Here is a 15,686-nt window from a genome sequence, read left to right as displayed (position 1 = left end):
TTACAGACAATTTGTCGAAAAGTAAGATAGCAGTGTTTTTAGCACGTTTGGCAGTCCGTCTTGGTTTTAATTTACTTAAATATGTAGTCGTCACATGAGCCACGCCAGAGGGCTTTTGGTGGCTTAATAGTTAATACCACGGTTGATGAGGTTGGTCATTGATTTCACAAACCACACGAGAGAAGTCCTATGTTGAAATAAGATCATTATAAGGTATTAATGTCGCATGACGCCAGACAAAGAAAAATAAAAAAGGTATTAATGTATAATACCTACTTGGGTAATTTCCTAGGTCAAAGGTAAATTGTTACTGGCAATAAATTTATTTTATTCTTATTCTTCTTATTCTTAAATTATGAAATTCTGATTACTAAACAAAAATATTGTTTTTTTTTCTATTTAACCTATATTTTAACAATTTTAATAAACAAAAAGATAAGTGCGACATTTTGGCAGGTTTCGTTTTCATACAAGGGTGAATATCAAAATGTGTCAAGTTTGGTGGCGACTGTCATATAATTTTTTCGTGAAAAATTGGGGAAATTGGGAGTATTGGGAATTGAAAAATTCCTTTTTCATGTCGGAACCGAGGATCCTTTTGGATCTTTTTCATGTCGGAACCCAATTTTTCACGAAAAAATAATATGAAATTTCGCCACCAAACTTGAAATTTTGAGATTCACCCACAAATTCCATAGTAATTTCGTTTTTTGACGTTTAGTAAAAAGTAACTGATTTGACTAATTGGAAACTAGCCTATTATGTTACTATAGTATTATATGGTAGGTAGCTTCCATACAGAGCCTCAATATATCGCAAAATATAACTTCACGTTTTATTCATCTCTTCTTCTTCTTTGCGAGTCGATGGCGATCGATACTAAATTTTTGCTGACCAATAATTGGCCACGCTTACGGCATTGTCAGTGGCTTCGTAAAGGTCTTTAATAGTGCAGGTGTTAGGGCACTTAGGACAGCACAAAAGGTGAGCCATAGTTTGTGGTGATACTCCACACTCGCAATCATCGCAACCATCAACCAGATATCCCCACCTGCAGAGATTATCCTTGCAGCGGCCAACCTGTGTCCGGAGCCTATTTAAAGACTTCCATGTGGGCCATATTATATTAATTAAAAACTAAATACTTACCTAGATATACATTTTCAAATTTCCATCTGGCCTGTTCTATTCAGTGGGAAATAACCTTTAGGATAGCATTTAATATCGTCAGGGTTGTTTTATTACAGAAATTAACCCGTTTTTAGTGAGAGGGGAGGTACATAAATAATAAGAGGGAGGGTCTCCCTCCTCGCCCGAGATTCACGGAGGAATAAATAACAAAATATATCTCTAGCTAGTTGTATACGTATGTCTTGTTGCAATGTGAGGTAAGATATTACTGGCTGTTTGTTCCCCTTCTTGTATGTACGAGTTTTGTAAATTAAAGACTGGTGTTTTGAATGAAAGTAAAAGAAAGAAGAGAAGAAAGAAAATCATTTATTTTAGAAATAAGTAGGTAGGTACACAGAATAGAGTAGTGAACAAAATAATGAATTTAATCATTATCTCTAAAAATGGACGTCAGTTCAGCAAGATGTTGTGGGGAGTGCCACAACGCTGATTTTCAGCTTAGCCCTAAAAAATACTAAAATATAATAAATAATAAGTTTAAATCTAAACAATCAAATCAAATTAACTGTGTTAATAATATATATACATTTAACGGATGCTGTAGGTGACTTAACAGGTTCTGTGTATGAATCACATATGAGGCGAATACATTTGAAACTCTTACGTACATGTCCCATATGTGGGGCACTAGAGAAAATAGGCTTTTCAGATCGTTTTTTTCTTGCCATAGTGTGTTTTTTTTTGACGTGACTTGTTGCCGATTTGCCGCAGATGGCATTAACTACTTCGCCGGACAAAAGTCTATAGTGTACAATAGTGTAGTGACAAAAGTCTATGTACGTAAATTCCTATGTGTTAATCGAAATATATTTTCACATTGCACGGGAGGGGTTGCTATATAATTTTCAGTTACATAGTGAACATGCGGCAAGCTATGATGGCCGTTTTGACATAATGAAGTATAGCAATTCGATCCGCCAGTATAGTTAGTTATAAATTAATATGAAACTCGATGAACACAAAAAAATAAGTACAGCAATTTGCCTTTTGACGTAACAAGTACTTGCAGTGCAGAGGACGCACCTCTGGCTACCCTAATTGGAAATATATTCGTGGGCTTTATGTTAATATTTATTTTTACCGCTGAAGCTTCAGTAGTTTTAGGATGAGACGTTCGTTATGGAAAAAAATACGATTCAAAGTGTAACTCACTAAAAATCACTTTGTGATCCCTAGTTTGGTTAGGACATTACAGACTGATCACCTGATTGTCCGAAAGTAAGACGATCCGTGATTCGGAAGGCACGTCGTCAATCCGTTGGTCCCGGTTACTACATACTGATGTAAGTACGTAGTCGTTAAATGAGTCATGTCACGGGCCTTTGGCGGCTCAATAGTAACCCTGACACCAGGGTTGATGAGGTTGGTAATCCACCTCACAACCCACACGATAAAAGAAGAAGAAAGTGTAACTTTGTTACCTACTGAATACATACATACATAAACTCACGCCCGTAATCCCTAATGGGGTGGGCAGAGCAACAAGTAATCAAAGACAACTTACAGCCACTGTTGATACGATGTCGTAAGCTGGATATGATGAACCTTATGGTGATAAGGGATCAGCCTATCGCCCATAACATTAGCCCACCACGTTAGAGGACACAAGCCCTCTGTCGGTTTTTACGACATGCCCGGGAAGACAATCCGCTGAACGTGTTCTATGTTTTTTTATTTGCTCCCAGAAAAGCATAGAAGTGAATAAAGAATACTACTACCTACTGAATAAAGGTATTTTTTAATTTGAATTTACTTTAATTAGGTATAACAGCCTCCGTGGTCTAGTGGTTAGAGCGTTAGGCTCAAGATCTGGAGGTCCGGGTCCCGATGGGGACATTGTCGAAATCACTTTGTGAGACTGTCCTTTGTTTGGTAAGGACTTTTCAGGCTTGAATCACCTGATTGTCCGAAAAAGTAAGATGATTCCGTGCTTCGGAAGGCACGTTAAGCCGTTGGTCCCGGCTATTAGCCGTAAAAACACCTCCACAAACCCGCAGTGGAGCAGCGTGATGGAGTATGCTCCATACCCCCTCCGGTTGATTGAGGGGAGGCCTGTGCCCAGCAGTGGGACGTATATAGGCAGTTTATGTTTATGTTAGGTATAATATATTTCGATCTCATCCTGGCTGTAGGTACACCGATCTACTACATCGAGCTAATCAAGCTAATGCTACGAGCAATAATTATAATTAGAGGCTCGCTTCCGCCCGCCAATTAATTACAAACCCCACTGTGTAGCACAGCGTAGCTCATATACAGGAGGCTCCGAAAATGCTGCCAGTCTTACCTCCGGTTACCATTACCTTGCATGTACGAAGGTTACGGTTACCTGCAGTAAGTTACGTTACGCGATTTAACAGTAACATTCAATTACCAGGAAGTCTAAAAGGCCCACATTGAAGCATTTTACATAAAAAAAAAATAAGTATTGCAATTTGACATTTGTTTTGCATCGCGCACTTACTTTTATAAGCGCAAATATCAAATTGCAATATTGGGTTTTTTAGATGAATTGTTAACTGCCCGGTTCTCTTTACTTATCTTAAGAATATCAAGCATGATGTCGTGTTTAAATGTACTTAAGACTTACATAGTTATTTTTGGCAAGCGTCGGCCTCTGTGGTCCAGTGGTTGAGCGTTGGGCTCACGAACCTGTGGTCCCGGGTTCGAATCCCCGTGGGGACATATTACAAAAATCACTTTGTGATCCCTAGTTTGGTTCGGACATTACAGGCTGATCACCTGATTGTCCAAAAAGTAAGATGATCCGTGCTTCGCAAGGCACGTCAAACCGTTGGTCCCGGTTACTACTTACTAATGTAAGTAAGTAGTCGTTACATGAGCCATGTCAGGGGCCTTTGGCGGCTCAATAACAACCCTGATACCAGGGTTGATGAGGTTGGTAATTCACCTCACAACCCACACGATAGAAGAAGAAGCGCATCCTGTATATTTCATATAAATACGATTCCATAGTTCTATGTGGTTGTGGCACATGCTGGTACCTGATATATAATGTGCATCGCCGTCTATTCCCGTTATAGTAGCTCGCTATACCGAGAAAGTAATATATATATAGGTCCACCTTTGTAGGGTATGAGGATCGTGTGCGAAGCGAAAGTGGTGTCTAGATCGTAGCATGACGAATTTCGAGGTATTTGCCTGTATACTCCCACGGGAAATAGCCGTGTAGTCATAGAATACAGGTTGTGAGAAGTTGCAGTAGTTTTAGGTGGATGGTAACTATGTTACCTACTGAATAAAGATATTTTGAATTTCGAATATAGAGTAATAAATACGCGCAGAGCGGTAGCTTTGCGTCCTAATTAGAACCGGACCCAACCTGACCCCCTCTGGGTCTTACTTTAGTCTTAAATGGCCGTCCGTCGTCAAGAAGTGAGTGGGAAACACGCTGTGTCCCGCTCGCACCTACGCGATAGACGTCTCACGGTAAAAATGAGATTTATGTATGTAATGTCATGAAGAGAACAAATAGCAATTTGTAGTACTTAATTAGAGAATATTTATTACAATATGTATATACAAACAATTTGCACGATAAATTTACACAATACTGTGCTATTTACTGCACTCGTCAAAAAGTCCGCCCCTGACCAATCCGGGCGCAAAAGTGCCCATTACACTAGCCGCATTTCCTCGCTGTAGTAATTTCATATTATAATATTAGGTTCAAAAAGACGAATATTACGAGTGGCTACATGTTGTATTGATGACTTGTGTCTCTCTCTGCTCAACCTAATACAATACGGGCGTCATTTTGAAATGTCACAAATAGCCAAGAAATTGAGTTACATAAATTACACCATTGTATATCTCCAAGTAATAAAAGTTAAACGCCCTATAAACATTGTATTTATAATTCAAATTACAAATTGCACATTTCAATTTCACAAATGGCCACGATTACAGCTGTAATCAATGTTAACACCCCGACTATTTGCGACTATGAATGTCGACTATTTGCGACTATTAACGTTTCGTTTAAAATCTCCATTGATCCCTTCAAACGCAACGAGTACCCATTGTCACACGTTGAACTGTTGCCTCCGTAGTTCTAAAATGACGAACATTTTCTTCAATTAGGAGGGAGTTACGCCATTTTGATATTCATAACAATACAATATAAAAAAACACGGTACTTACATTTATGTTTAACTGTCAGCACACACCTCAACGAGATCCTGGAACTGTTAACTGTAAATCAGAATCATTTATTTGAATTTAACATTAATAAAATTCAATGATTGATTTATTCAACGTAAATATCATGGATTTAAAACTTGTTGAAGTTCAATGTAACATTTATGTCATTGAATTGTGATTGAATGTACGTCATTTCGCAAGGTATTATGACTGAGGAGAAGAAATGACAAGAAAATGCAACAGCAACATCTTTGAAATCAATGAGGGTTACAAGTTATTAAATAACTAGAGGAACACATTTAATTCCAGACATTTTTATAATTTAGGTAATCTGTGTATATAAGCTGTGGAGAATGTAGTTGGTTGCATAAGTTAAGATAAGTTTTGCTTTAAGTTATTACAAATTTGTCAAAAAATAAAAACAAAAATCATGACTCATATATAACTTCTGGTGACATGTGAGCTTACATACTACAAACACCTGGGTACTCTGAAAATATACCTAATAAACATATACCTAATAAGGATAATGATAAAAACTAGAAGCTCAAATGTAGGTGGCAACACTGTTGAATGTTCCTAAATTTTGACAGATCCACTGTCCAGCTAAAATTCGCGATAAATTGCTATAAAATGTGGAGCAGAGTGGAACGTAGAAAAGCCTTCAGTTGGAAAAGGCAGTATTGATAGAAAAAAAAAGTTCTAAGTTTTCTTTCCGATCTTTAGGGAATAAATATAATACTTATATAATTTTGCAGTTAAACGCTACGCAAAGGCTAAAAAAAAATATAACCAAAACAATTAGTTTACTCAAATATGTAGTATGGAGAACTGTCAAAACTTAAGAACTCTCAACAGTAGCGACACCTGATGAAAGAAATAGGCAGTTTTTGTACTTATTAAAAGGTCACCACGTCTAAACAGTTATAAGTAGGTACTCATGCTACAGGATACCTACATCGTCAACACTTTCTTGACCTATTCAAGAAGGATTTCTTCCTGAAGAGTATTCAATTCCTAATGCTATGAAAATAACATAATATATGTATCCTTTCTTCAACATACCTACTATGAACATGAACTTACGTCGTTTTGTAATAATAAGCAATTCTGCCAACCCTCTTGTAAATCTTTGCCAAAGGGATTTACATGTGAATTCGTTGATTGCAACAGATTCGTCACAGGGGATTTTAATAGATTTACGTTTATAGTTCAACAATTTTACACATGCAGTTATGTGGCAGAGGTTTGCTAAGGATTATTAGGAAGTTTGGTATGGAATTGATGGCAATAGTAAGTTGGTATGTAGATTTAGAGAAACGTGTGTGAACAAAGGTCATGATCGCATTTTCGTTAAAGTCGGTGTTTACCTATTTCATGTTTTACCGACCTACATGGCCCAGTAACGACCTCCGTGGTCCAGTGGATGAGCGTTGGGCTCACTATCCGGAGGTCCTAGGCTCGATTCCTGTTGTCGACATCTCACAAAAAATACTTTGTGGTTCCTGGTTTGGTTAGGACATTACAGACTAATCACCTGATTGTCCGATAGTAAGATGATCCGTGCTTCAGAAGGCACGTTAAGCACGTTGGTCCCGGTTACTACTTACTGATATAAGTAAGTAGTCGTCACATGAGCCATGACAGGGGCCTCAATTGTAACCTGACACCAGGGTTGATGAGGTAGGTACTCCACCTCACAACCCACACTATAGAAGAAGAAGAATGTTTTAACGTAGCCTTTTCGGTCACTAATTTATATTAAGTACTTAATGTATAATGTTTTTTTGACACTGACATCATGGCGACATAATTTACACAGGTGTTAGTGACATCGTAACGAAAACTTTGAGGGTTGATTCAGACTAATGAGTTGATATCAAGTGGAACTTTTCGTCGCAAAAGCATGCAGATGAAAATATGTAATTTAAAAAACACTAAAATTTTCATGCATCTCTTGATTTCCGCCGAAATCCACTTGATATCAACTCAGATTCGTCGTCTGAATCATCCCCCTTAGTATTCGGAACGATGTCAGTAACACCCTGTATTAAGTACTTATACAATGTTTCTTTTGACACTGGCATCATGGCGAGTTAATTTACATAGTACTTAAGTACTTAGAGTTTCAATACACCTAAGCAATGTATGTTCATAAGAAATGTTCGATTTGTAAATAGTTTTACAATTTGGCTTATATTGAAGTACAAGATCATAGTACTTTCTGGTATCAGTCTGTAAACCTGACTAAACTAGTGATCACAAAGCGATTTTTGTGATTCGAACCCGGGACCTACGGAACGTGAGTCTAGCGCTCAACCGCTGGATCACGGAGGTTTTAAGGTATACCTCAGATGAGATGCATTAGTAAAAGAGGGGAGTGTGGAGGGGGTGGTAGAGGAGTATTTATTATCTATGGTCGACTGGGTTTGCAGATTCGTCTAGGGCGTGTAATGTTGGCACTGCCTACTCCTTTGAGAATCACCCTCGTCGTTTGATGTGCAGTTTGTTTGTTTTAAGCCATTTTAGGGTTCCGTACATTAAAAGGAAAAACGATCTACAAGTGTCTCACATAACATACCCACTATAAACCCCTCTGGGTTAGATTGTAATTTGGTCACTTAATATCATGTCTGCGGGCGAGTTTACATTTTTATATGTTTTATTCTGTCAGCTCGCCTGTATGCTTTTATGAGACGAGAGAGAGAAATAGTAAATTAAAAAAATAATGGTTCTTAAAAGTTGTAAATAACCTTTTCTATGTGGAGAAAACACCAAATTACCATTAATTCCTCGTCTTGAGTCAACTGGTTCAGTCCCATGAAACTTAGCCGAGTAGACTACAAAAAATATATAAAACGTGTAAATTCGCCCGCAGGTGAGATATTAAGTAGGCGAATGGCCACCTATTCCAAACCCCCTATCGAGTTTTTAAGTTACCTGTTTTTACCCGTTTACGGCGAAGCATATATTTCAGATATATGTTTATTTTTTAATCCCAGTCGTCACTTAAAATTCCTCCTCCGTAATATCTATTCAGAAGTCATTAACCCTATTCAGTTATTAATAAAAGCTGGATTAAACGCAACTGTTTAGACATAGTTCATGATATACATACAATATCGCAGCTTCATAATTATAATACCCCAAATCGCTATGTAGTCATTTTGCGATCAAGTAAACTTGCGACGATGTTAATATTTAAGATCTAGGTGAAATGACATCTAGGGGGGTTAAAAGGAAAGGGCACATTGAAACAATTCAACTGACAAGTACACACACACACACATACAACAGTAGTGACATTTGCGCATATAAAAATGTAATGTCAAATAGCAATATTGTTTTTAGGTGAATTGCTTTGATATGGACTTTTTAACCCCTCAATTCATTTTGCGATATAGTCTTTAATGTAGGTAGTCATATTGCTACCTAGACAATCTGAGACTAACCCATGGGTTGGGTTCACTTTTATTGATTTTTATACAGAAATTAACATCAATTTTATTTGTTCTTACCCACTGTTTTGAACTTATTTTTTTTTTTGGTATAGATTTGGTAGACATTGACTTCTTAGCCGATAATAACTACTATAATTACTTGGTGGAGTTCGCTAAGGGCTCTCACCCGGTACAAAATTTAAGATTGAACTTATAATACTGCACATCTATTGTACGTATACTTTGTGGTTAAGGTAAGCGCGCACTGGGGCGGTATTTAGGGCGCGTGCACACCTGTGCCAACAACCGCCTATGAATAATTAAAAATTCAACTTGAATTATATCGCGGCGACATATTATGACCGTGTCGTGTCAGTTGATAATGAGTTGAATTTTGGAGCCGTGTGTAAAATATGAGCCGCATGGTTAGATTATATCGGTTAGAAAGCTTTTGTATGTACTAAGACTTCCCCTTTAAATGCATATTGATAAATTTATAACTCAACTTTTTTACGTAGTCAACAATATCACCCTTACAGGAGGCTATCCTACTAAGTACCTACTTAGTCTCTGAGAATTAAATCTCATAAAATAGTAGTCCTAAATTAACAAAATTAAGTACGCAAAACATACACAAAATTTTAGTTCACATCGAAGTTCAGTTGATTCTAAAAACACCTAAATATACTTACTTAATTTACTTATAAATACTTACAATGAAAAGTGTTTTTAAATTACTATTTGCCACACACCGGACACTCTATACCAAAATTGCATTCTAACCGTGTACCGCCTTACTCCGTGCGTGTGAGTGAGACAGATAGTTCGCGCGCGCTACCTGTTCAACGATGACCTCTATCGGGGGGTGAGGTAAATCAAGCTCGCACTAAGCTCGTATTTGGTGCCGGACGAAGCGTGTCTCTTTTATACATTTATGCTTTGTTTTACTTCAATTCAACCAATAAATAAGTTATACAAAGGTATGTTAAAATGTATAATAGAAGTCTAATTGCACTTCAATACTAAAATACATCTCATTATGATACACAAACATAATTCAATTTAAAAAACTAGAGTAATGACATGACCAGAGAGTGCATGTCGAGCAAACGCGAAAGTAGCGCGTGTTGTCATACAAATAACGACTCAAGGCGTATGTTCGCGGATATACAATAACACTACCGTTGTATGGCGAGATGGTACTAATTTAGTGAATGTAGAGTAAATATAGGATCAGAAAGATATGACAAGATGCAGTCATTTTTTAACACCTACGTAGTCCTAAGAACATGATGAACCGTACGGCGACAGATCAGGGTGTTTTAAAAGGGCATATTGAAGCAATTCATCTAAAAAAAGCAATAAGTATTGCTATAATTTGACATTAAAATTTGTAAAAAAAAATATTATTATGAATTTATGAAATTTCGATGTGGCCTTTTTAAGCCCATAAAATCTTAAAATAATTAATAATAAATGTTAAAAAAGAACAGAATTCAACTGTCTTAGGGCATGCGCAGATCAACTGAAAGCGTTCTACTTACTTATATCGGTTTTTTTTTAAATATCAGTCATCGATTCAACACCAATCGTTCCCAAAGAGTCTCTGTTTCCTTATAAAAGGGAGGGTTTTTCTTACAATATCTGCAGACCAGCATTTTTTCCTATTCGCCGTCGTAAAGAGCGTCTCATCTCACGAAATTAACTTTCAAATATTAAATTCGCTTTATGAAAAAGACACACCCCTCCCGGCGGAAGATGCGAGTCAGCCTCGCTAACTTCCAGAGAAATTTTAATCTTAAAGATTGTGAGAGGCACAGTAGGTACCTATATTTTTGTTTTGATTATACATTCAGGACATAAAAGGATAGAGAAAGCTATAGAACACAACTTGCAACCGCTTTTGGTGTGAAGTCCTAAGATGTATAAAGAATGAAGCTTATGGTCACCTAGAAGGTTTGATCAGCCAGTCGCCCATATCATTGTAATACAGTGGCGATAACCTTACAGCTCGATTTGTTTTTCTCACGTGAGGTTACTGTGCTGTCCGTGTCCTAACATGGAGAACATGGAGAAGAACGAACGAGAGAAAGTGATGCAGAAGGAAAGTCACAAGTCACAACCCCAAGAGTCATGTTATCATAATATCGTACTCACTTACTTGGTTTTAGTCTTTTGTGATTGTGAAAACAAGCAGCTGAACGGGTTCTACGTTTTTACATACATACATACATAAACTCACGCCTATTTCCCACCGAGGTAAGCAGACTATGGAGTTATATTTCCTTCAATCCTGACACACTTCTCTTGTTTCTGAGGACATCTCCAATTTGGTCAATATACGTCCTTCTAGGTCTTCGGGAATAAAAACATAGATTGTGTTCGCAATCCAGTAGAGACAATATAGTTATTACTATTTATTTAATTAAAAAAATATACTTTATTGCGTAAAAAAAAAGAAAATAGTTCCAAAAAGAGATTTACATACAAATGTACATGGCAAATGGCGGTCTTATCACTGACGTTCCAGACGAAGAAAATATGAAATAATTCAAAGAGTATTTAGTTAGGAGATTATTTTGTTTTTAATTTATTATTCAACTCTATGGAAATGGGAAAAATATCACCTATGTGCCTACGTATATTGTAGTTTATTTAGTGATCCATTCTCACTAAATAAACAGTTCGCTTTTACGATGAAGCCTCACCACGTGACATTGCCTACCACACGAGGATAAAAACCTGTTAAATTTGAACTTTGGTACACCAATTCGCATGGGCGCTGTTCGCAGATTGCCTAGGTAACGGAAGTACAATACAACATTACTCGGAGAGCGATTATTCTTAAAATATTTTGCCAAAAATCCTTACTTGTTAATAGGTACCTACTAATTTTAATTTAGATTTAGGTATGTTTAAATGCATACCTACCACTGTTGCATAACGCCTGCGCTATAGTCAGGTTTGTTATACATAGACTGTACTATGTATAACAAATTGCTCACTGTCTAATAAAACTATTATACCACATTTGTTATAGATCTAGAAGGACATACATTGACAAAATTGGAGATGTCCTTAGAAAAGGTTCGGGGGGGTTAAAATGGACACATGGAAGCAATTCATCTAAGAAAGCAATATTGCTATTTTACATTTGTTTGCATTGTGCACTTACTTTTATATGCGCAAATGTCAAATTGCAATACTGCCTTCTTAGATGAATTGCTTCGATGTGGCCATTTTAACTACCCTGTAGGATTTACTCTGAACCGGCGGCGTGCATTTATGAAACAATTGATGAATGTGGAGGAAGCGAGAGAAGTGTGTCAGGACTCAGGATAGAAGCAAATGCAATTCCATAGTCTCTGCGTACTCCGGTGGGAAATAGGCGTGAGTTTATGTTTATGTGTGTGTATTGTGCTGTGCTGCCAAATATGTATTTTTTTTAATTTAATTTTAATTACTTGCAGCAACATTATGGGCGTATAGGTGGTGGCGATGCTTCTCACGATGTATAGAATAATACAACTGAACAATGTAATTGACGGAACTTTTATTAATTTGCCATTATTGCCATACTTAAAATATTAAATATAAAATTTGTTGGGGATGCCAACAAACATAAAGACTTAAGTAAAAGTAAAGTAAAAATTACACTTTTTAAGTCGAATTACACTTTTAATTTTCGCAGCAACAGAATCCCGGCTACAATAACATTATAAATAGCGACAATTATACGCAGCCCCATAAAAACAATACGCGAATAAATCCGCCGGCCCCCACCATTAGACGCATTGTTATGTGTTGACGCAACAGAATCACCAGATCGCGAAATAGAAATCACGACACGCAGCACTAGTGATGTTCTCGCTACACAATCTAAATCCAAACATACTTTCAAAAAATAAAATGATATAGTTCCAGTTGTTCCAGTAGTTGTAGTTAGTTAGTTATAGTTTAGTTAGTTGATATAGTTAGTTAGTTAATAGTTAGTGATATAGTACATGGCAAATGGCACCCTTATCGCTTAAAGCGACAAATATACTTTATTGCACTAAAATAAAATGATAAAGTTCCAAAAGAGACTTAACTACATGGCAAATGACAACCAGATTGCTTAAAGCGATTTCTTCCAGACAACCATAAGGTGAGGAAAATATGCAAAAGTTCAAAGATGGTTTTTCAAAGAACACCTAAGCGGGTGATTATCGGTTCATTTATTATTTTTGGTTGATAATATTTTGGATTTCGCACACAGTCGACAAAAATTGTTAATCCTTAAGTAATTTCTGAATAATTAGGTTCATGAAAGATACGTGTTCAATTTTGTATGCGCATGAACCTTGTTAAATGAATGTACGTATATAATATAAGCAAAAATGCATTAATTATATCATGTTTGCCTCAATTTATAACGAGTCGAGTGGAAAATAGTCTCCGAGCCGAGGTTTGCTCCCAACTGGGCACCCTCAAGCCTGTTGTCTTAAATTTTGTACCGGTTGAGAGTCCCCAGCGTCCCTCATTTGTCCGGCCAAGTAGTTAATACCATCTGCGGCAAATTTACAATAAGTAACGTCAAAAAAAGTTGAAAATAGTGGAAATAACAAAATAATTTGGGTCCTCAAGGGACTGCCTACTTAACTAAAAACTTTGATAATGCTTCTCTCTCTTGGTCGGTCCCTCATATCTGAGGATCGTGGTCAGCATCAGGGTTGCACCTGGAGCGTATGATCTGCCTCCACCGGTTCCTGTCCAGCGCTTCCCTTACTATTGTGTAGAACTTGGATGACGACGCGTCTTTCACTTGGTCAGTCCATCTAGTCGGTGAACGACCACGCGATCTTTTGCCTTCAGTGTTCCCAACCACAATCAGCTTCTCCAAACTGTCATCACCTCTGCGCATCGTGTGGCCGAAATAAGAAAGGATGCGTTGTTGGCATATAGTGGATAGACGAGTTTTTATTTGGAGCTGGGTCATGATCGATGCATTAGTGCGCTTCGCAGTCCACGGTATTCTTAGCATTCGCCTCCAACACCACATCTCTAGTGCATCAATCCTTTGTCTTTCTCGGGCCAGGATTGTCCACGTTTCTACTTCGTACAGGAAGATAGGGAATACCAGGGCTCGTATCAATCTCATCTTGGTTTTGATACCGATTCCTCGTTTCTTCCAGACGTTGTTTAAACGGGTCATAGCATCCTTTGCCATCCCGATGCGCCTTTTTATCTCCGGGACACAGCTGCCATCATTGCAAATTTGATAATGCTTAACTGGAGTTTTTATAATACTAATAGGTACTAACTTTAAAACAAAAATAAATCTTAAAGAATTTTAGAAATAAAATTAAATAATGTTCTTTACTCCAAAACATAATATTATTTCAATACCTCTCACATTCACACGACTAACATCACCCACGTAAGTACCACAGTGAGTTCACTCACTGACTCGCACATCCCATCCCTATCAGTTCAGTGCGAGGGTGGATTATCTCTCATTAGCAGGCGGGCCGCGCGTCCGTGCGTGATGACAGCCCCGCAGCCCTACAGATTCATGGGGCCTCAAAGGGGGCTGAGCGAGGCCCCTCTATATAAGCGGCACGTGAAAGTAGGCGAACTGGTGGAGCCTCGGAGCATGATAGAAGAAGAAAAATGAAGGATAAATTACGTAGGTACGTATGTAAGTTTGGTAAAAAGAAATTGTATGTGTGGATATAATCTATGGAGTTATTTAAAAAAATGTAATAAGTATTTACGATTGTTATACACGACGTTAATTCATTTACTTATTAGTAAAAAAAAACATATTTATGCACTAACATCTTATAACTAAATAGACTCACATTCGCTAAGGAGTTTTTATAAAAAAGTTTCAGAACCGTGTTGTATGTAAATACGAATACAGTTATGTAGATAGTGTTAGGGTTCGTAATGTTTATTTTATTTTTTAATAACAATTAAAAAATAAAATAAACATTACTATTGTCTACTACTATATTATATAGTGTATTGTCTTGTTGTTGTGTACTATTGTATTGTTGATTGTTTGTTATTGTTGTTATTGTTATTAGTGTGTCAGGATCGAAGCAAATGGAATTCTATAGTCTCTGCTTACCCCGGTGGGAAATAGGCGTGTGTTATTAGATTATATAACTTAATAACAGACGGAATAAAGTCGTGAATCTGTGTCACGACTTATTATTTCTTTTGTTTTTATTTTTGATTTCTTCTTTTTGGAACGGGAACGTTTTCCCGCCTTTTTAAAAGGCGGTGGCGGGAATTTTGTTCGGTCGGTAATCTGCTATGAAGAGTGTTGGAGAGTTAACATTGTTTATGAAAATATAACATTATTCAAGAGAATTCCTGAATTGTTTGATTACGACGAGCACCTCCCCACCTGAGAGCAGTAGTATTATCACAATAGTATAAGTTCGTTACCTCAAATTAAAATGTTATGGCTGGTCAAATAAAATGCAATATCGTTTGTATAGTGTCCTTATACTCCGTCACTTGTGACAATATGAGCCGCGGACACTTTTTTACAGAGATTGGTTTTTAATACTGTGTAGTTATTATTATTAATTACTTATTATTATACTGTGTAACTATTATTTATGTGTAAAAAGTAAGAATCATTCTATACAAACCGAAAATATTTTTTTTATCAAACGGCTACTTTCTGTTAATAATCTCACTACATTCCAGCCAGCTGTTTATAAAAATCCCATTCAGTTCACAAAATTATTCCCAACAAAGAAAAAATAAATACTTAGTAACAATTTGAAAATCGAATTAAAAATAAACACTTGCGCCGCTGTCATGTGCCAATCCCGCGAGGGCTTTGCTAAACGTTCGGGAACAAGTGCAATAAAATAATGGCCACAGTACACG

Source organism: Pectinophora gossypiella, chromosome 18 (genome assembly GCF_024362695.1).
Source record: "Pectinophora gossypiella chromosome 18, ilPecGoss1.1, whole genome shotgun sequence".
Taxonomy (NCBI): domain Eukaryota; kingdom Metazoa; phylum Arthropoda; class Insecta; order Lepidoptera; family Gelechiidae; genus Pectinophora; species Pectinophora gossypiella.
Note: the sequence above shows the minus strand (reverse complement) of the source record.